General features: G+C 40.6%; 1 long non-coding RNA gene across 1 annotated transcript; it reads right to left on the reverse strand.

Annotated features, from left to right (window-relative positions):
* Positions 1 to 277: 277 nt before the first annotated feature.
* On the reverse strand, positions 278 to 10464 carry LOC138917569 (uncharacterized). Its single transcript, XR_011425753.1, has 3 exons — positions 9995 to 10464; positions 6780 to 6991; positions 278 to 678 (listed from the first exon to the last, which is right to left on the reverse strand). It is a non-coding gene; the product is annotated as an uncharacterized lncRNA (long non-coding RNA).
* Between the last annotated feature and the right edge of the window lie 12662 nt (positions 10465 to 23126).

The raw sequence follows: 23126 nt of genomic DNA on the forward strand, positions 1-23126 counted from the left end.
AGCTAGGGTGGGACATACTTAGTCGATCCTTCATTTCTTCATTCTATAAATATTTACTTATTTATTTATTTTTAAATGATAGTTATGTGATGTGATGCAGGTGTTAGCTCATGCTGTGGTGGTGATCATATTGCAATATATGTGTATCAAATGGACATGTTGTACACCTTAAACTTACACAATGTTATACATCAACTATATCTCCATTTTTAAAAGAATTTAATAATTTATAACTGAAGAACTAGACCTGACAAGTATAGATGTAGAGTTACATTCCTTTTTTCTTTTTTCTTTTTTTATTGAGTTCATAATAGTTTACATCATTGTGAAATTTCATTCGTACATATTTCTTGCCTGTCACCACGCAAGTGCTCCCCTTCACCCCCTGTGCCCACCTCGAACCCCCTCCCCCTGTAACAACTGAACTGTTTTCTTTGTCCATGTGTTTGTTTATATGCCACACAAGAGTGAAATCATATGGTGTTTGTCTTTCTTGTCTGGCTGATTTTGCTTAGCATAAGTCCCTCCAGATCCATCCATGTTGTTGCAAATGGGATGATTTTGTCTTTTTTATGGCTGAGTAGTATTCCATTGTATATATATACTATATCTTCTTTATCCAATCGTCAGACAATGGGTACTTGGATTGTTTCCATGTCTTGGCTGTTGTGAATAGTGCTGCAATGAACACAGGGATACATATGTTACTTTGGATTGTTGATTTCAAGTTGTTTGGGTAGATACCAATAGTAGGATAGCTGGGTTATATGGTATTTCTATTTTTAGTTTTTTGAGGAATCTCCATACTGTTTCCATACTGTTTTCCATAAACTGGTGGAACGCTGCCCCAGTTTGCATTCCCACCAGTAGTGTATGAGTGTTCCCTTTTTGCCACATCCTCTCCAACATTTGTTGTTTTTTGTCTTGGTAATTCTATAAATATTTATTGAGTCTCTACTGTGTACCAGGCTCTCTAGACACTGTAGTCGAACATTTATGAACAAAACAGATAAAAGGATTTTCTTTCAAAGAGCTTAATTCTAGAGGAGAAAATAGAAAATTTTTAAAAATAAGTAAAATATGTAGTAGGTTGGATACTGACAAGTATCATGCAGAAAAATAAAGCAAGAGTCTGAGCTTGGGACTATAAGAAATGGGGGCATTTCTATGTTAAATGAGAGGTCATGGAAGTCTTCACTAAACAAGCCCAGTTTCAGTAAGACCTGAGGGCACTAAGAGAGCTTAGAGCCAACACTATATTTTCCAGGCAAAAAGAAGAGGCTAGAGTCCTGGATCAGGGGTTGCTTGACTTATTTGAATATCATCAAGGAAGCCAGTGTGGCCAGAGCCGAGGGAGAGAGAGTAGTGGGAAACGAGGTCACAGAGATAATGAGGGACCAGATTATGTAGGGTCTTATAGGCTAATGTCAGGACTTTGGCTTTAACTCTGAGTGACATGGAAAGCTTGCAGAGGTTTGAGTGAGAAATTACATTTGAAAAGATCACTCTGATTGCTCCGGTAAAAATAGATGATTGGGAGGCACAGGCAGAATCAGAGAGAACAGTGGATCTATTGCAACAATCCAGGAGAGAGATAATCCATAAAAGGAAAAATAGATAAACTAGACCTCATCAAAATTAAAACCATTTGCTATGGAAAAGATCCTCTTAAGAGTACCAGAGGACAAGCTACAGACAGGGAGAAAATATTTGCAAACCACATATCCAACAGAGGAGTAATATCTAGAATATATAAAGAACTCTCAGGCTCAGCAGTAAAAAAATAAACAATCCCAATTAGAAATGGACAAAAGACATGAAAAATGTTTCACTGAAGAGAACAACAGGTGGCAAATAAATACGTAAATGATGTTTAATACTGTTAACCATTAGGAAAACGCAAATGAAAACCACAGCAAGCTATCACTACACACCTATCAGAACAGCTATGGGATTCAGGTAAAGAATGAGCTTGCTTCTCTCAACAAGTTTTTCTTAGCATCTCTGCAAGTCTCCTTGGAAGGCACAGTAGATAAAACCCCTTGCTATCTACAGGAGAGCAAATAAGTTAACACTGGAGAAAACATTTCATAAATCACATCTGCTGCATAAATGTGAGGAGAAACAGTTACCCTCAGGAGCTGCTGAATACTTTTAAACTAGAATGGTCCTTGAAATTCTCTAATCCAACTTAAGGTTCTAGTACCAATTCCAATGTGGGAGGTCAGGGGGTTCCTCGTGCCACTAAGAAATTCCTGGACACCAGCAGGGTGTCTTAAAGTGCAACTCAATTCTGACACTTACTACCCAGGGATAGCATAAGATTCCACAGGGTAAGAGCTCAGTGCTACAACACTGGTCCCCTGACACACAAACACACTTCAGACACCAGTCACAAATCCAGTTTGTCACCTGTGCTTCTGACTGACCAGCTACATAGATCAGAGGTTCCAACAACCTCTACTTGGGGTTTGACTAATTTGCTCAGATGAAGCAGCTCACTGAACTCAAAGAAACATTCTACTTACTGGATAACTGGTTTATTACAAAAGGTTATAACTCAAGAACAGTCAGATGAAAGAGATGCATAGGACAAGATATGTGGAAACGGCGCGGAGCTTCCACACTCTCTGAGCGTGCCACTCTCCCTGAATCTTCACGTGTTCACCAGCCCAGAAGTTCTCTGAACTCCCTCTTTTTGGATTTTCATGGAGGCTTCATTACATAGGCATGATTGATTAAATCATTGGCCATGGGTTATTGATTCAACCTTTAGTCCCTCTGCCCTCCCCAGAGGTCCAGGGGTGGGACTGAAAGTTCCAACCTTCTAATCACATGGTTGGCTCCACTGGCAACCAACACCCATCCTTAGGTGCTTTCCAAAAGTCACCTCATTAACGTTACCAGACACCTTTACCACTCTCATCACTTAGGAAATCCAAGAGTTTTAGGAGCTCTCTGGCAGAAGTGGGTTGAAGACCAAATATATATTTCTTATTGTATCACATGACCTCCTTCAATTTCTCCAGCAGCACCTTCGAGACGTTCTGTGGTCTATATTTCAGTATTCCCAATGATGGGAAACTCACTGCCCCTCAAAGCAGTTCTAACATCCATCTATAGAAAACTCAGTAAAATTTTAATTTAAGAAAAGAAAGGATCTTCTTGGGGCTTCCCCCCATTCATCACAGTTATACTTTTCAGAGACCATATAAATCAAGAATAAGCTTGATTATTTTACCATAAAAAATAACCGCCCAAAATCTCAGTGGCTTAAAACAAGAAAGGCTCAGTTCTGGCTCAGTACATGCCCCTTGTGTGCTAGCTACTTCTGCTCTTCATTGACCTCATTCCTGGAGCCAGGTTGACAAAGCCACCATTATCTGGAAAAGTGTCAATCATCACTACAGAGAGAAAGGATTCTGCAAAGTCTCACACTGGCATTAAATGTTCTGGCTCAAAAGTAACACACACCATTTCCACCCAAAATCATTGACCACAATCTTATCGTGTGTCTCCCCATTTTCTAGACTCCTTAGGAAAAATGTGAACAGTACTACTGAATGGCACAGAGACCATATAGAAAAATCCTAATCCCTTCCCATTAAATATGGGACTTGACAAAAACCATCAAGCTGTAACTTCACAACACAAGGGCTAGAACTCAGATTTCTTAGGTCACAATTCAGAACGTTTTTCCACCATGCAATGTTAGGATTTTCACACCAGGACAATGTAGTTGGCATTATATGGCATTTACTTAGTTTTTTGTTTTGTTTCTTTTTTATAAATAGATTCAGGAAGGGGGGTTTAGAAGCCCTTAAAATACTTGCCTTAAACTGAAAAGCAACTGGAAAACAATTTCACTGTCTTTTGAAATGTTTGACCTAGTAAAGATTAGATGTCTAGGAGGCTTGTATACTCTGAATGTAAAGAATACAAAGGAAATGATCTTCCTAAGACTTCTAGAAACAGGTAGAAAAACTTTTGACTCCCATTTTGTTATTTCGATTATCTTGTTGACATGCCAGGTCTTTGAGGAATAGTGGTGGCAACAGCTAGAGTTTAGCCAAGAAAAAAGTATATATAATAGCATGGCAGCCCCTGCACAACCGCATTCTGTGGTAAATGCTTTAGCTCAATCCTATTTGCTCATAGGTTTGTGCAAAGTAACAAATGGTTCTGAAACATTTATTCCAAATAGCTTTTGCTCGTATTACTCTAAAGATTATTTGGCTGCCAAATATTTGCTCCATGTTGAAAAAGAATGCCTATATGGGAGGAAGATTTAGGCATTAAGATATGCTGCCTATTTGCTCCTGCAAATACAACGCACATCTAATGAGTTAGAGGCAATCTTCTACTCTCCCCAAAATTATGGACAAATGAGTATGTTATTCCCCATTAATCCATCTAGGTCATAGCTATTAAAGAATATTATTCCCCTGCTCAAATCTTAAATGGTTTTCTAATATGAACAGAATAAAATCTAAAATATTCAACCAAACATTCAAAGTCCTGCAGGTTTGAGGCCTATATTGAGTTTTCCAGATTACAGCACAAAGCTCAACCTTGAGCCTCCACTCCACTAAGCCATACTTCCCTCTCTCAAACAGAGCACAGGTTCTTGCTCAAGTCATTTCTTTCAAAAATACAAATTTTCAAAGTGTAATTTGTTTTTGAGTTCAACTAAAGTCCCACTTACTACAAGAAGCCTGTCCAGATATCCCAGTGAGAATGGATCACACATTTTCATAGCCTGTTGTTGTACCTCTGTGATAGCTCTTTTCATATTCTGCATTCGGGCCAGCCTATTAATGAACATGTCTGATTTCCCCATGACACAGGATACGAACCCTTGGAGAGGAGAGACCATGATTCCTTATTTCTGGATTCTCCACAGCTCCTTCCACTTAATATGAGCTCTCCTACTTACTCTCCCACCCACTAAAAGACAAAAGCTTAAATAAATAAACTGCCAAACTACTGGATCTTCTTTCTCCCCAAACTAAATGATGCTTTGACCAGTTGTCTCTTTTATTTTTCCCCATACCAGCACAGAAGTGCCATCTCTGAATCTATCCCAGCCCGTCACCATAACCATGCATCTGAACCACAGTGAGAGCCTTGTTTGTCCTGTGTCCCATGTAATCAACCAACTCCCTTCATCTTCATCTAAAACTATTTTTTCCCACTGCCTAAAATTTAACTATAGAGATTCAGTACTTCAAATATTTAACCTTCAAAGATTTTTATTAAAATACAAATAAGCTTATGAGAAAACCTTCACTTAAACCCATCATTAGCCACTGTTTTAGCAAGGACTAGAGGAAAACAGGCCAAGAATTGGACCATTTTTCAGGAGATAAAGCAAGGACCCAATGGTATCTGGTAGGGAGTTAGATGTTGGGATGCTGATGAGAAAGTACCAAAAATAAATATTCAAATTCCTCATAAATTTGTAACAGAGTAGATATTCCTGAGATGGTACAACTGTGTGAAGCCATGTATTAAGAATATATGACATATATACATTGCAAATTAGTAATGTTAACAACTGAGTTGAGACTCAGGGAATTCAAATAACTACAGAGTCATCAAAGTTTAATTATAAAAGAGCCCAGAGATTGGGGTAAAACCCACAACTACAAAGGACACCTTCCCATTAGGGACTTGGCTGATGAGCATAAATTGTAAGCAAGGGAAGCAAGTCTTATGAAGCAGGCTCAGATGATTACTGGTGCTTAGGAAAAACCTTGGCCCAAAAGATTAATCTGAACTGAGCCGCATCTTTCTTTAAACCCATTTAGTAGGATTTTGAAAATCTCCTCCATGAACCTAATACCTATGACATCAATTCATGGAAGTAAATGAGATTAATGGATTGTGATCAAGGTCTCGGTGTCCCTTCCAAAAGGTGGTCAGTGTCTCCTCAGTAAGGAGGGGAATACGAAGTGCCCGCAAATCCCATGCTTCAAATCCAGCTTGGTCTATAAATCATGCTTCCCCTGCTGTTTATAGCTCTGTAAAGGATTAGAGAGAAACCAGCTTCTAGGTGTGACAAGTGAGGTCACTGAAGATTAGATGTTGTCATGAGCCCACAGTGTCTGCCCTGAGGAAAGCAATAAAATGGTCAACCTCCCACTCCTTTTGCTGGAATATTTACTGTTGACTTTACAAGAGTTCAGCTGTAGGCTCTGAGCAAAAACCTTCTATCAATCACTTTCAGTCCTTAAATGGGAAAAAAATGTTAGAGACTGAAAACAGTTGAAGATTCCTACCTGACAGAGGTGGGAGCTAGCATATGGGTAATTTTTAAGGCTACTTTTAAGTGTGTGTGAAACCCTTTGACTAGTCCGCTGTCTCTTGGGTGCCCCAAAATTTCCATCTCATTGAAATTAGGAAAGGAATTCAACTTTTGTCTTCCCCCAGAGAGAAGAGGCAGCCACAAGTTTTACAAACCTAAGGTTAGAGTTTGTACATGTAGCCAAGTTAGACTGTCTTACTGTTGGAGCCAGATAATACTTGATACCCGATAAAATCATTGTCAAAAAAACATTTATAAGACCCCCAATTGCATAAGATGGCATGCTAAGTTGAGGATCACAAATTACACATCTGCGCCTACAGGCCTCTGGGTACCTACAATTTAAGGCAAGTATGTGAGGTACATAGGAAAGGCAAAATAAAAAATGGCAGACCAAATTAGAATGAACAAAGTAACTGCTCTGCCATTGTGGATTCTTCCCATCCCCTGTCATCTACCCATCCATCCATACCCCAAAAGCGTGTCGCAATCCTGGTGACCAAGGTGAAGGCAAAACCCGGAAAGATAGTCCAGCAGCCGCTGAGATGCTCAGACTTGGGAAGGACTTTGAGGCTTGTGAAACCCAATCCTCATGGTACCCCTTGAATTTCCTTTACAATGGCTCACCAAGTAGTTACTTGGCCCATGTTCCAATGCTTTCAGGGACCAGGAATCCACCGCTCTCTAAAAAATAAAAGAAAGAAAAAGAAAAAGCTCTACATATTTGAGCAAGTATAACAGAAAATTCTTTCTTATAAGGACAATCTACTCCCCTAGAGCCTGTTTCTAGTTGCATCTCTCGGGGCCACAGAGAACAAATCTACATTCTTCTTCCCAAAGAGAGTCCTAATTTCTGAAGACTGTTATCTCAGCCCTCCAAGTCTTTTCTTTAGCTACACAGCCCTATTCCTCCAAACATCCAGATTTAATTTCCCTGTTACCATCCAACTTTCTCCTGAATGTGTCCTTGTTGCTTTACATTTGTTTTAATGCATATTCTGCAGAACTGAACACAGCATTCCAAATAAGGTCTGTCCAAGGAAAGGAGAGTGGGGTTCCTAATTCTCCATCACAGATATTTCTCCTAAGACTGGTTTTTTGGTAGCCTCATCAAACTGTTAACTCCTGCTCAGCTGATACAGCCATTTTGAAGTAGCCAAGTCAAAATTCAAAACCATTATTTATTACCAAGTAATATAGCCAAATGATATCCAAGCCTCTTCTATCCCGCCCAAAGACCACCCATAACCCTTCTCCCACAAACATAAAAGCACAAGAAATGGATAAAGTTTTCTATTTTGCACATTCCTTTTAAAAAACTCAAAATTATTTGATTTGCCCAAGATTCCTCAAAATACCCCAAGTCAAAAATTGTCATCTCAAATGTTATGTAACTTTGTGACCTAATTACATAAACCTTTAAATCCCATGAAGGGATATCTAGTGAGTTAAACCATTAAATGTTAAATGGTATCCTGCCTAATTCATAGTAGCATGTAGGAGAAAGAGTGCAGGTGTGTCATCAGAACCACCTGAGTTTGAATCTCAGCTGCATTAATAAAGATCTATTGGCCCAGGACAACTTATTCTGATCCTCACTTTCTTCCCCTCAAAACAGGGATAATACTCCCATCTTGCCATGTCCTTAAGTAGAGCACTTGACACAATGCCTGGGCTATGGTAGATGGGCAGTAAATGGTATGCTTCCCCTCATAGCACAGATTATTACAGTTGACATCTCATTTCCCTTAACAGATTACTAGCTCTGAGAGAAAGAGACTGAGACTTGCTTGTCTTCATATCCCTCAAATCCTCGACAGCTAGCTTAAGTAGAAACATACATTCTTCTGGATACAAAGGTGAGCATCTGGCTTCACATTCAGCTGTATATCATATAGAAATAATCAAATTTCTCTTCTAGCCTCTCAGTTTCACAGGAATATTTCAAAATTCTCAGGGAGTATCTAAGATTACCTATTACTTTTTTATAAAAAAAAAAAAAAGACTCTCCTCAAGTCTCAGGTAGTCGTGTTCAAATGATGCACTAGGTCTCATCTATTTGTGAAACAAGTTGGCATTGATATTTCTAACATTTTTAATGTGGATCCAATTTTAAGCTCTATTTCTCTCCTAAAGTAATGGTGTTCCAAGACATGGCTAAAACAGGAGAGGAAAGAAGAGGCTGATGGGGAAAGCCAACATCTGATTGACCCAATTCCTGACCCATGGCTCAGCAACCTAAAGGAGAGCTTTGTTGGACTCCAGGATCTACCCTGAGCAATAAAATGAGAGGATTCACTCCCACCCTCCCTCAGCCAGGCTGAGGTCATTGTTACCATATGGCTTTAGCAATTTGAGTGGGAGAAGATGAGAATTCTGAAAGAGACTTATTTACTGCAAAGCATTCCAAATACCTTATTATCTGCTTTTCATTTGGCAAACTTTTCTTTCATTAAAAGTGCCATGCTCTGCAGTTTATGACAAAGCAAAAATGTCTCTAGGAGCACTAAGCAGCAGAGTGGAAAGAATGTGGGATCTGGAATGAGCTGGACCTCAGTTAGATTTCCAGGTGTGCTACTTACTTGCTCTTGCCGGTGGGCAGTTCCCCTTAGCCTGTTAGAACCCCAACCTCCTCCTCCAGAAAGAGAGGATAATTGTCCTGTCGTGGTTTATGAATAGTTGAGATCAGCCTGAGGACCCTGGGCACTTTGTATGTTTGTTTGTTTGTTTCTACTTTAAAGCTCAGATGGCCGTCTGCAAAATGAAGATCATAAAAGTACCAACATCATAGAGTCTCTGATGAAGATTTAAATGAGTGAACATATGTAAACTGATTAGACCAGTGTCTGCCTCAGAGTAAGAGCTATGTGCTTGTGGTCATCATCATCATCAAGGATTCAGTGGCACATGTAAAGGGTGCCTTGCACAGTGGCTTGCACCTGGTGCATAGGAGGTGCTCGATAAATGTACCAGAAGACATCTCCCCCCACAACTAGAAACTTTGCATTGGGGTCTGATGAAACTCCTTTGGTGGGAGAAGTTTTCCACAGTTATATACTCAGAGCTTTAGAGAAGGAGGGCATCAGGTAGATGAAGCCTATTTACAAAGAAACAGACCTGAGGAGATGGAGGGATTGAGTGGGGATGGAAGGTAGAGAAGGCAATTACCCTTATATACAGGGTAGCACAGTTAATAGCAAAGAAAAATTCCAGGTCTTCTGACACCCAGATTACTGCTTTTTTTTCTCACATCATGCTGCCTTTTTAAGTGTTGCCTGGCAAGAAATACCTTCCTACAAACAGAGTTCACACTCTCAGGTGGCATCTGATCCTCTTTGAGGATTTAATAAACAGAAAGTAAAGAAAAGATGTGGATTCAGGACGGTTTAGGGAGATGCCAGGAAGGTACTGAGAGAGGATGGCTCCCTGATGGTATTCCTAGGAGTCCCATTTTGAAGGGGGGAATATTCGTTTCACTCTGGACAGTGAAACAGGGGCAGTGCCCCAAGAGACCTTCCCACAAATCCAAATCTAGCAAGCGCTGCGTCCTTTGGTTAATTGTAAACACTGCTTTAAATCCCACTGTAGATTTGTTTTGTTTTGTATGTACAACATCACTGAGCACCAGATTCCTTATTTCTTAGCCCCGGGAATGAGAGCCTTTCCAGCTGATGGGATGTCACTCACCACAAGAGAGAGGTAGAATGTTCCTCTTCTGAATGGAAATACACAACTTTGCTTCAAGGGGTTCCGTTCATTTCCTTCCCTTCAGTCAGAGAGACAGATCTGACCTCAGGAGTTTTGCCTTTCAAAGCAGTTTTCACTTCAATAGCTAAGGATTAAAAAAAAAAAAAAATCAATTAACCAAAGAAACAGAAGCCAAGAATACAAGAAAGCCGGAACAGAAAATAGAATGGAAAAAGTCAGCCCCAGGTTGAAGACAAATATTGATATTTTGGGCCCCCTATGCTTGAGTCTAGGTTCTATGTTGTGACAGGCCCCTCTGGCAGTTAATAGGTATTAGCCTGCCAGAAAATAGTGATAGGTATTTTCATGAGGAACCAAGAGGAAGACAAGGTGATGGTCTTAATACAGTTTTTAATGTTTCCCAGCTTTGTCCATGGCCTACCTGCCATCATGGACTCACATCTCACTGCTATAAAGACAGTGCTATACATCTAAAAATACAGAGAAAATGTCCCAACAACACGGCCCTGCTCTGATATTCACACATATCCCAAAAGAGAGAAGACAGCATTATCCTGCTTCTGATTGGTTCACATCAAGAACTCCAGAAAATAAATCAGACTCAGAGGCAAGAACAGTACCAGGGGAGGCTGCCAACTGAGAGTAAAATCTGTGTCCCCTCCGAGGGCAGCCAGCCAACAACATGAAGGCTGCAGCTGAGGAGGACGGAAGTGCATCAGGAAACCCACAGGTGCAGAGAGAACTAGACAGCGCACAGCAGACAACCCCAGGGACTCTGAAGCAGGTAGGTGGGGAGGACACGGAGGTTTGTAATAGCCAAAGGAATAAAAAAGCTAAAAATATAGGTTATTACCATGTACATGATCCCTTTTAAAACTCCAGGCTAATGTGGCCAGAGAAAATGGGCTGACATTGGTAATATCACCTCCTCTGTTCTTTCTCTACCATATAATCTGCACACAGTGCTATAATGAGGATCCCTAATGGGTTGTCCTCATCCAGACTAACTCTCTTCTGATGCAGGTGTCCCCAGTAAGAGAAATATGATTCTTGATTCTTAGAATTTAATTATGTGCTGCTCTTAATATATTAAAGTAATTCGAATTCTTATACTACTGGAGTATATTTGTGTTACTTTTCTTATTAGTGGGATGAGCTGGTACTGAATCGTCCATTTTCTCATTCAGGCTCCCTTGCAACTTAATCACACACATTTGAGAAATAGCAGGTCAGCGTTAGGAGCACAGTCTGTGTCCATGAGAGAATTTCTCAGCAAAGAAGCAATATAACGTCAAGGATTACTAAATTAATTAAATAAGGAGACCATTAAACTGAGGTGGCTCTAATACCTTAGCAGTCTACGTGAGTAGACTCACATAGCCTGTAAATGCCTTAAAGTTAAGAAATCCAAACTAAGGACAACCAATCACAGACAGCCAATGAGGCTCTTCCAAATAAGGCAAACACTTAAGGTCTAGCCAATCAAATCATTCCCTTGCTTTGCTTCCGCATCTTCTCTACAAAAGTCTCCACCCAAGCTCCTGTTGGTGCAGTGCTCTTAACCACTTCCGGTTTGACACTGCCTGATTCAAATCAATTTTTGCTCAAATAAACTCTTAAAATTTGTAATACGCCTCAGTTTATCTTTTTAACAGAACTAAGCAAGCCTGGTCCAGAGAATAACAAAAATATTCATTATTATTAGCTAGAGCCTAGCCTTAACCTGTCTGGGCCTCAGTTTCTTCATGAGTTAAAAAAAAATTTTCCAGATAATATCTCCCGTGCCCCTTCTCGGGGTTCTTATGAGGGCCAAAAGAGATCATTTGAAACATTTTTTAACCTATAAAGGATCATAAGAAATAAGGGGCTACCTAGGCCATTGAAATAATGGAACTTTGTTTTCAGATAAAATATCCACTTCTCTACCTGTGATACTACAATTTAATAATCTATATAATATACCATTCTAGCTCATAATCTCATGTGATCACACGAGGTAGCGAGGCAAAGAAAATAAAGACCAAACCCCTCCCATCAGTTTCTGGGCAGTTTTAGCTCATGCTGGAAATCTTTGAATGATGCTGCATTTTAACATTCAATATTAAGCTTTCTTTCTGAGAATAAAGAAAACACGCACCAATACTAAGTTGCTTTTGTCATTGGTATCTTAAATGCAGATAAGTGTCTTCTTAAGGCACTTTGCAAATCAATATGCCATGAAGCTAGTGAAATGTGGCCACACATCAAAAGTATGTGTGATGCTAAGGGGAAGCATCTTTCCCATGAAACTAGTGGCTTTTAGTGAACAGAATAAGAAAAAAATTAAACTGGAGTCTGTGGGTGGTGACAGCAGAAGAGAGTCATCTTTTTAAACCCCATTTCCTCCAAAGCTTCGTGTTAATAGAAGCCCAACCTCTAAAAAGTAAAGTTTCCATATTGCCTAGGGGAAATGACGTCAAAGTAATTTGAATACTTTTCAAATAACTTTCCTTAATACCCTATGCAACTGTGAAATCCCACAGGACTGTTAATCTTAGAAAAGCCATTGTTTCCAGCTCTAAACGCTGCCTTTGGGTTTGGCTTTCTCTCTTCTTTTATGGATGAATAACATTTTCAATCAAGTTGTTTTTTTTGTTACTCTGGGAACCAGGGTCATTTTGCATAAACGTAATCCTCCATTTCAGGCTCTCTAGCCTCACCTTCTCTTTCTCATCTCTGCTGGAACATGAGAGTCACATTCCAGAACTGTGTGGGGTGCAGGGGAGAGGCTGTGGAGTGGGACAACTCAAGAGCACAGTCATCTCAGAGAAGATGCTTCATGCCTCTGAGTCAGGTTTCCAACTGTAAACTGCGGATCATAGTGACACCGGTAAGAATCAAATAAGGCTTCACTCACTGACCCCTCCTCTATGAATGGTCTCTGTCCACTTTCCTCTCCCTTACTGGGAACAGCCCACTCCCCACCTTGGGTCCTCACTGTGGCATGTACAGACTTCAATTTCAACATTTTAGTTTATACTTCTGCCTCTCCTCACCAGACTGAAAGCTTTTAGAGGGCAGGATTCTTGCCTTATTTACTTTAGGAATCCCCAAATCCTAACTGTTTATTACATACTGGGTTCTAAAGAAATGTCTGTTGAAAGATTAATTTGTTAATTGACTAGTTGATTGATTGAACCAATGCTTCAGATGAAAGCACCTTATAAACCTCCAATCACTAGACAAATGTAAGTCATTATTTTGTGGAATTCCATGAGTTAGCGTTGAACTTAAGGTAATTAGGCAATTGCTCAAAGTCAAGAGGTAATGGACCTTGTAAATGTTCTTATTTCATAGCATCCTTAGTTTTTTCTTGTTTACTTGTTTAATCCAGACAGCCACCAAGAATTTACATACTCTAAAATAATAATACATTAAAAAAACAGTCCATGCAACAGAAATATTGAAAAATATTCTCCTGGTTAAATTAGTGTGGCATCTTAGAGACACAGTGATGAAATAACATAATCTAAGTTCTTTCTCAGGTACAAACTGGCATCCTGGCAAGACCATTAATCTAATACCAACACAAAACACTGAGGACACTGTCCTCAGATGCCCATTTTGTTTTTACCAACTGCTCTCAGTATGAGAGTCGTTACAGGAAGTAGCTGGGTGTTTTTTACACTATTCAATTCTTAAATATTGGACACCAGCTGTGTGATGGTTAAGTACAAGAGATGCAAACAAGATTTTAAGGTGTGGTGTGGGTTGCACAACAGGGTCTTGACAGGAATACAAATATCGTAACCAAGGCAGAATATAAATGCCATAAGACAAATACATAACTCCCCAGTGTAATGGATCTAGAGACAGATGGACAGAAATAACAGGCAGTTAGAGGAGATCAGAAAAGACTTCGTGGAAGAGATGGTATCTGTGATAAAAGTCAAGCTTTGGACAATATGTCGCTCCACATAGATGGGGAGGACAGCATGGTGGGGCTGGGGAAGAGTGGGGATTCTAGGAAGGCATGAGGCTGTACAGAAAGTCCAGAAGGGAAGACCAGCTCCCATGGCTATCTTTAGTCTTCATTTCCAGAAGTTTCCATTCCATCTGCTCCTGGAATACAAATCTGACTCTGGTAATAACCAATTCAAGATTAGTGCAAGTAATGTAAAATATCAATGATATTATTACTGTAAATATCTCTCCCTTTTCACAACAGCATTACTTTGAAGTAATGGATCAAATACTGTATTTATATAATAATCTCTAGAGAAATTATTCAAAATTGAAACATATTTTGGATATACTGTAATTATATTTTCTTTAATTTTTATTAGAATTCAAAACAAATATTTCTCAGTCTTTTCTGGAAATGATCTAGGCTTAAATCGGAAAAACTTTTTAATTATTATAGCATAACATCTTGCCAACTTCTACATCATTGCACCCCTGCCAAATTCTGATGTCTAGCATTAGAATTAGCTTCTTTGGAAAATATTTAAGAGCTGAGAAATGGAGATGTGTAACTGTACAACATTTCTCAACTTCATCAAATTCTACAACAGCCTCTTCAATGTGACAGAAATAAAGAATTGGTTTAATGGAATGTCTCCCAGACTGGTGTTCTGCAGGATATTAATAGGTGTTTTCTACAAAAACGGAGATGTTAGCAGAACAAAGTTAATTGAAAGTTTTTGTTTTGTTTTCTCTATAAGATATCCCGGAGTCATTAATATGTTCTTATGAGTTATGAATCTCCAAAGAAGGGACATATGTCTCCATAGTTATTTTACAATGAAACATTTTTTAGCCACAGTCCCAGAATGTTGTTTCAGGAAATACCCATCTGAGAAACAGTTATCTAATGACGTAGTCTAGAGTAAAAAGAATTCCACGAGTCAGCTTTGGGAGGTCAACTGACCTCCATAGAAGATTTTCCCTTCATCCAATAAAGACCCTGCTTAGCAAAAAAACAGAATGTCAATCCAAAAATAAAACAAAACAAAAGTTATATGAATTATCTGGCAAATGCCACTTAAGTAATTCTTTCCAGATGCCAAAACAAAAACTTTATTAATGACAAAGAAATATTGAGATTTTCCTGTAGTCCAAAACAGATTTGAGATGCTAATAAGTTGGTAGTCAGTTACCGTATATTAGATAAGAAGATATACAAGCTACTTTATATAGGTTTCCTCACTTGCTGAACACTCGCCATCAGAATGTGTACTTTAATAACATGCAGAAGTGTTTACTCAAAATTCACTATCCAAATCAGAAATCGCTTCAGTGAATCCGCATATGCACACCAAGAAAACATTAGGTGACACAAAAGCATCAGTGAAAAGTCCCCTCTCAGCTGTCCTCCAGACAAGTCTGGAGCTTGTGCACTCTTTGATGGACAGTGCTGTGCGCCATCGTTGTCACCTTCCTCATGTTACTAAGAGGAAAGTCTACTGAAAGAGTAGAAGGCAGAAGGCCTGTGAAGAGGGCTGGAAAAACCCATATAATAGAAGCACTGGGAGAAGTGACGGCACACAGGAAGAGAAGGAAACTTGTGAAAGACCGAAGGTGGCCATGAGCATGTCCCAACTTGCCGAGTCTATGGTTTTTTCTCTGTATGAAAAGCTTTTAAAGATACTTGAAATTGTGGTGGGTTTCAGAAAACTTCACTGTGTTTTATAGATATGCAAGAGTGATTTAATGATTTGGGGAGAAGTTGTTTTATGTTTTTGAATGGGCTAGAAATAGTAAAGTAAAAACTAGAGTCTATGACTACTCTCACAATACTGCCATTACTCAAAATAGTTTTGAACAGCTCTTTTAAAATTGCCTTTAGTTTGTAATATAGACTTTTTTTTTTTGGTGAGGAAGTTTCACCCTGAACTAACATCCATTGCCAATCTCCTCTTTTTTGTTTTTTGTTTTTGTTTTTTGCTTGAGGAAGATTACCCCTAGCTAACATCCATGCAGTCTTCCTCTACTTTGAATGTGGGATGCCTCCCCAGCATGGCTGATGAGTGGAGTAGGTCCACACCTGGGATCCAAACCCATGAACCCTGGCGGCCAAAGTGGAGCACGTGGAACTTTAATCACTGGGCCAGGGGGCCAGCCCCTGTAACATGACTTTTAAATCTCCCCACTGGTGAGAAATTTTCGTTAATTAAGGGTAGATTTCATTTGAAGACTAGACAAAGACATTCACAGCCAGATCTGGAAAGTAAGGTAAGTAGTCCTTCCAAGAAATGGTATTTTGAGCAACTGAAGTCTCCCTGTATGCAATGACACCAAATTTCTTGTGTGACTAATGAAGTGGTTCTGAAAAAAGTAGGATAGGAGGAATTCCAGTGTTTTAATGAACGACAGCATCATTAGAAAAGATATATTTTTCCAAAATTAATGTGAAGAATGAAACTTTTTGTTATGAACATTCAGGTGCAGTAGTTCAACATAGTTCTCATTACTTTTTTTTTCACATTTTGTTCAAAACTAACCTATCAACTTAAGGCAAATTTCTAAAGAAGTAGCTACCTACCTATTTTCATCCAGATGAGGTATTTCTCTTTTAAGTATTATTTGGAATGAGATATAAGACTCACTCTCTCTGCTCTGGCTCCCTCCCATTTACAAGGTAGAAAAAAATCTGAGAAGAGAAAAAGAAAAGACAAGAATGAGGACTGGGAAATGGGAGACAGTCAGCAGGTATTATCAAACTGTCTATCAGATTCTCATGAAGAAGATTGCTCCAGAATCTCCCAATACCAAAGCAACCAGATACACCTCTGATGGTTTTTAATCCTAATATTTACCTTACTGAACGTCAAGTAGCCTTAAAGTTTCAGTCCTTTTGGCCCTGAGCAACAGAGCGATGGACATTTAAGATGCCTGGCTCCCAGTCCCCATCCTGTCCCTGCAGGTGGGACTTTAGCCCCTGAGGCAGAGAACTCTGTTTTGTTCACGAATGAATCCCAAGAGCTTATAGTATACACTTGTAGATACACTTCTAGGCAACAGTTTCTTTATCTGTGAAGTGAGGATACTAGCTTAAACCAAGAGATTCCAATCCTAGGGATGTACTTACTAACAGAGCCTCATCTTTTTTCTTTCCTCCCCTTTCCAGTGGCAGAAAACTCTCCCCAAACTATACCAAAGGGCCGAAGGTCAGCTGTTTCTTCCTCACACCTGAGGACCATCGGTATTATCAACAGGCACTTTGCTTTCATAAACTCAAGATTTTCCAGAAATGACAATAAAGTGGGGCAGAAGCTACTGGTTGTCTACAGAACACCCATTCTCTCCTTCTTTCTCAGTAGCAGAACTCGATTTTGCTGGGACTGTAATACGTTCAGCTAAAACAAACGAATCATATTTCCCCATCTCCCTTGTGGTTGCTATAGTTATGTGACACAGCTCTGGCCTAAGAATGAAAGCAGTAATTTCCTAAGAGAGACACAGAATCAGCTGATAGTGCTGCATTCTGCTGGAGACACGGGTATGGGCTAAGACAATGGGGATGGGATAGCCATCCCGCAGCCTCGAGTAGAGCAGCCGGGAAGGACCAAGAAAAGAAGTGCTGCCAGTTAGGACCTCCAGGCAGTGGACACTGAGTCAGAGTGAGGAGTGCAAGAGGATCATCAGGAGGGTTAAGATAAAAAGCAAGGTGCAGGGGAGGGGAAGAAATGGACCAGCAAAGCCTTCACATTTTCCAATTTGAAAATGTGATTTGACACATGAAAGGAAAGGGAGAAGAAGGTAGTAGTGGGCAAGAGGAGCTTGTGTCGAATGAAGCAAATCCAAGAAAATTTCAGCAAACCCCAGTGGGAACCTCCAGAGTGAAGACTGCCCATTAGATGAATCCTTCACTGGACAGAATTGGCCATGCCTGAGTGCACTCTGCCAAGCCCAGTCTTTCTTGGGGGTCTGCCTGGAAAAAGTGTGGCCCTGGATCAAAAGCTGAGGCTCATCCTGAAAGGACTGCATTTGGAGCCTCTCAAGAGGGCAAATTCTTCCTTGAAGGGAGATCTGAGCAGCGTACCTCCACTGCCACCCCCACAGGGGAGGTCTCAGTCCTGATAGCCCTTTGCTGGAATTACTGCCGGCAATCCCCCTTCTCTGGCTCCTCATTGTGTGAGGAAAAGGAAACCCCTCATTTATTTAGTTCTCTGTCTTGGGGTTTCAGTTCTCTGCGCTTCTATAAATTATCATCCCAGATTCTTCCCGCTGGGTGAGTCCCTAGTTAATAGTAAATTAGGCATCTGGGGAGATGCATTCATCATGCCAGGCTATGAGAGCTCTATTCAATGAAACAACAGCATGGGAGTAATGCCGTCAGCAGGCAAATACGAGCACCAGTTCCCCAGAACTTAGTAGTGACAGCAGCTGGAATAATTGCTTGCAAAAACAGGAATAATAGGCTGAATGCGGGTCTGCTTAGGGGCACTGAATCATGGACATCAGTGCGAGGATTTTTTTATAGCAACCCACATAAAAACTCAGGTTTACTTACTTCTGGATTCTTAACTGCCTTGTGATTGATTGAAATGCTAGAAGTTTGACTTCCAGATAGCCTTAGAAAGCAGACTTTAATCTCTCTGGGTTTCAAATTCCTTCTTTAGAAAATGAGGAGGTGGGATTACGTACCACTGCAAGTATTTATAACTGAGGGGATTTAACGCACAGAATGAGTTACACAGGTGATGGAGAAGCTGAGAGCCAACCAGGGGATGAAGTGGTAACCCAGATATTAGCAAGAACAAGAAACCAATGCCACCTCTAGGCTGCAGAATAGAGAGAGGAGGCAGTATTGCTGGAGCTCAGGAGAGTCCATCAGCCAACAAAGGCCGGGACCATGGTGGGCCTGTACAGTGGGAGTTGGAGCCATGGGATAAATTCAGCTGCTTTCAGAGAATCAGTCCAAGGTAGAGAGGGAGGAGGGGAAACACCCTGGCTTCTCCCTCCCTCCCTCCAGTTTCTCACCAGTGCCTCCGCTGTCTAAACTCAGTGAGAAGCCAGCCAACACAGGAGTTTGATAAACAACAGCCTTCGTGTGTCAGCCTCTCTGTGATAAAGAACACAGTAGGAGAAAGACAAGGTTCTCAGGCCAAGCATGTCCAAGTCCACCATAGTCTAGAGCAAAGGCATCCACATTTTTTTCAGTAGCGGGTCACATGAAAATAAAAATGTAAGTGGGAGGACTACTTGAACAGATGATAAAGTTAGCTAGAAAAGATCAATGACTGACATAGAAACAGGGAACTTCACTCAGATATGAGGCAAATACATACCATGGCATTATTCACATTCACAATCTCTTTACTCATCAAATGGGTCTAGTGTAATTTTAGCTGAATTAAAATAGTTCAAAATTATATGATTAATAAAACCCATTTCCATCACATCTGCTAATGGGACTCCTGGCAGCTGCCACTCATTCAACAGGAGCTCATCTATGTGTGTGCTCTTGCTTGGTCTTTTTTTAAATTAACCAAAAGTTCTAGGCAGCCAGGACCCCAAGGTTATGTGGCTGCAGCCTCTTACTGGATGCTGGGCCAAGATACCATGATTCCTCCTGGTTGTAACAGTTTCCATTTCTCCTTGGTAACCACACTTCACTGAGGAAAGGTTCCAGGAAGTTCTGAGGGAGATGGTATATCTGTCACTCTGGTCATGCCAACATTGTCAACCTCCACCAGGCCATGGGGCACTGATTCTTGGCTAGGAAGTTTTTTAAGCCTAATTTTTACAGTCATCAAATGAATCATAAGGGCGAACAGAACAGCTGACAAGAATTTCCTGGAGCCATAAGCACTTATCCACTCCTAGCCTTTCTGGGGACCAAACTTCTAAAGTGAAATCTTTGGGTGCCAATTACAGCTAAGTCCAGAATGAAACTCCTCACCCCCTCAGGCAACCATTATGGTGTTTTGTTCTCCAGAAGCCTGCTGGACACTGCCTGTCAGCCGACTGTGCTGCAGAGCACACAATTGAAGCCTGGCACTTCTTTTTTATGTAAGCATCATTTTCATGTTCCCCCCAAGAAAGCATGTGAATTTACAGTGATCCAATTAAACATGAACTCGTGTTTTTCTCTATTAGCCCAAGGACAGGGTATAATTCCATAAGTAAGGAGTCCCTGTTTCCATCCTTCAGATTCTCCTCCTCCTCATCCAGAGTTCCAGCCATGGGTGACACAGAGACTGTCACTCCAGGAGAGCAACAAAAAAGAGCAACGTGATGGCTGAGTGGAAAGGATCACATTTCAGCCATAGCTCAAGAAAACCGCCCAGCAAAAACGGGAGCACTCATCAGTGAGGTAATAGACAAACAGAACTTTCTCCTGGCCTTAAAAAATATCCTCCCATGCACCCCATCTCATTCAACACAAGAATTTAGGAAGCAGCAAATATGGCCAATTGTCAGGGTAAGGAGAGAAACCCATGAAATTAGCTGAGAAAATTTATCTAAGAAGGAAATTTTTTAAAGGAAGGTATTTATTTAAGGCAACATAAGGGTTTATCTTGTTTGTATTTAACATTTCATGGTTGGAAGGTTAAGGTTTTGGAGCAAGAATTGTTGCTATTTATTTACCTAGAAGCAATTGATTATATTTTAGTGACCTTTACCCTCTCACAGGTATTTAAGGAGGCCTGTTATAATGTCAAGCCCTGATCTTTTTCCTGAAAGAAGGCAAGAGACATAAGAATTAACTCTATAAAATGGCACTGTGTCACAGAAAAGCCAGCCTACCCATCTGCCCTCAGGGGAGCTAAAAAGATGGAAAGAGCAGACAGCTAGTCTGAAAAGGACAGAGGGGAAGGGGCATCTGACGACTCTAATTTCATGATAAGTTCACTTTGCAGAAAAACAGGAAGTACACTCTCTGATGAGGGATCTTCAAGTAGTTGCTTCCAGTACCGGCTTGGTTCTGCAGCTCATTTCTCTCTCTGCTCTTATTCCCCTTCTCTTTGCAGCCTTTTCCCTGCAGGAAGCAGATAACTAACGAGTGCCCCTAGATGGAAGCCATTGTAATCACTCCTCAATGTCTTTTCCAACTGTCTAAGTTAACAAGAATCTGAGGTTTTCTAAACCAGTTCAACACACAACCCAAAAAAGAAAATTTACTCTTACGACTACTGTCAATGGCCTTTCCACAGTAAATGTGTTTTCTTCAATCTTGTACCGCTATTTAAATAGCCAATTCCATAGAAAATTGTCCCTTTGGAGAAATTGCTGTGATTTCCAGTGTGAGGGGGTAAGAGAGCACTTTAAGCAATCCATCTCAAAGGGAGCAAACACTCCGGCACCCAAGAGTCAGAGCCACAGCAGGAGCAGGAACGGGCGCCGCCACCCTCCCACCACAAAGACGCTCCATCAGGTGGACAGAGGAGAGAGCCTCGCCAAAGAAAACAGGGAGGGAAAGGCGGTCAGTGTCAAAAAGCACCTAAGCACCATCTTTATACCAAGTAGGAAGTTAAAATAATATCATTCCAGAGATGAAAGGAACAACTTTAGGTTGTCAGACTCAACTTCCCTAACCTGGGCTTTAATTTTTTCCTGCAATAGACGCTGTCAGCTACAGGGACACATGGAATCACCTGGGGAGCTTTAAGAAAAGAATCTGATGTCTGGTCCCACACCAAACCAATTAACTAGAATATCTGAGGGAAAAGGGCAAGCACTGGGAGGTTTAAACAATTCCCCAGATGATTCCAATGTGACAGGACAGTGAAGAGCCACTGGACGCCACCATCCCCACCTTAATCAAGCAGCCACAGTGGGAACATCTCCAGTGACAAGGAATTCACTACCTTCCACCAAAACCCATGGTGTTGAGACTATTCTGATGTTTAGAGGTTTTCCTTATGTTGAGGCTACACCTACCATTCTGTAACATCCACCAATTTGTCCTAGCTTTGCCCACAAGGGCCACGGAAATCTACACAATACTGTCGACACAAATAATCCATAAACAATCTATAAATCAAAATTGGGGTGAGTTGATTATGAGCCAGATCTGAGGACTAGCCTGGGGTCTTTCTTCCCCAAGGAAGGAAGGGCACCAAAGAAGTAGGGTATACAGAGTGGTTATATACCGTCTTGGAAAAAAGAGTATACATCACATATGACAGGAACTCCCCGTTTACAATTGTCATGAGATGCTTTGCCAGTACAATAGATTAGTGAACACAGCAGGACAGTGGCCACAAGGTGAGCACAGCAGGTCCGTAATTAATCCTTAGTTCCCAGGAAGAGATGCTTATCCTTAAAGAAATGCTGATATGGGGAGAAGTTACATCCCTATCTTTAGGGCATCATTACTGTCTTTGGGACATAGTACATATTTAAAGCAGATATACAATGCATGCTTAACAGGCCATGTCAGTCCCTTTTGGAAAAACGAGATCAGGCCGAATTAGCGTTAAACCAAATGGCTTCCTCATATACTCCTTTATATCCTATTGCTTTTCATTTATTTATCAATACATCTATCAAATTCAAGAACGATAAAAAGCTGGAGTAACTTCTTTGATAGCACAATTGACAGGCTGAGGGCAACTTTGAGGCCAAATTTAACAAAATGAAATCCAACAGTTATCCACATCCTATCTTTTACTTAGGGCTAAGAACAACTGTACAAGGAGTGGATGGGAGAGAAAGGGTGTCCACAGCACGAGTTACATGATAGATCTCTGGCATAGAGATAGAGGGTTGGGGGACAGTCACTCAACATGAGTCATCAGGGAGATGTGGCTGCTGAAACTGCTCGTGCTCTCCCAGGCTGCATCAATAGACGTGTGATCTCCAGAAAGAGGGATCCTCAGGAGACACACTGTAGTAGAGTAAAAGGTGACCACATTTCAAAAGAGAGAGAAAAACAGAGGAGAACGAACCGAGTGGTGAAGGATTTTTAAACATTTCAAATAAAGAACTGTTAGGGAGAGAGCAGATGAAAAAGAACACATTACAATGGGGAAGAGGAAACTAGCATTTGAGTATATACTCTGTGCCAGGTGTCCTATAGACATCATTAGGTAATCAAGGCAACCTCTGAGCTTCCCTACTTATAAAAGGGAAGATGTTCACATGGCCTCGAGGGATCAGACTAGGAAGGGGGAGTGGGCTT

This window comes from Equus caballus, chromosome 14 (assembly GCF_041296265.1).
Source record: "Equus caballus isolate H_3958 breed thoroughbred chromosome 14, TB-T2T, whole genome shotgun sequence".
Lineage (NCBI taxonomy): Eukaryota > Metazoa > Chordata > Mammalia > Perissodactyla > Equidae > Equus > Equus caballus.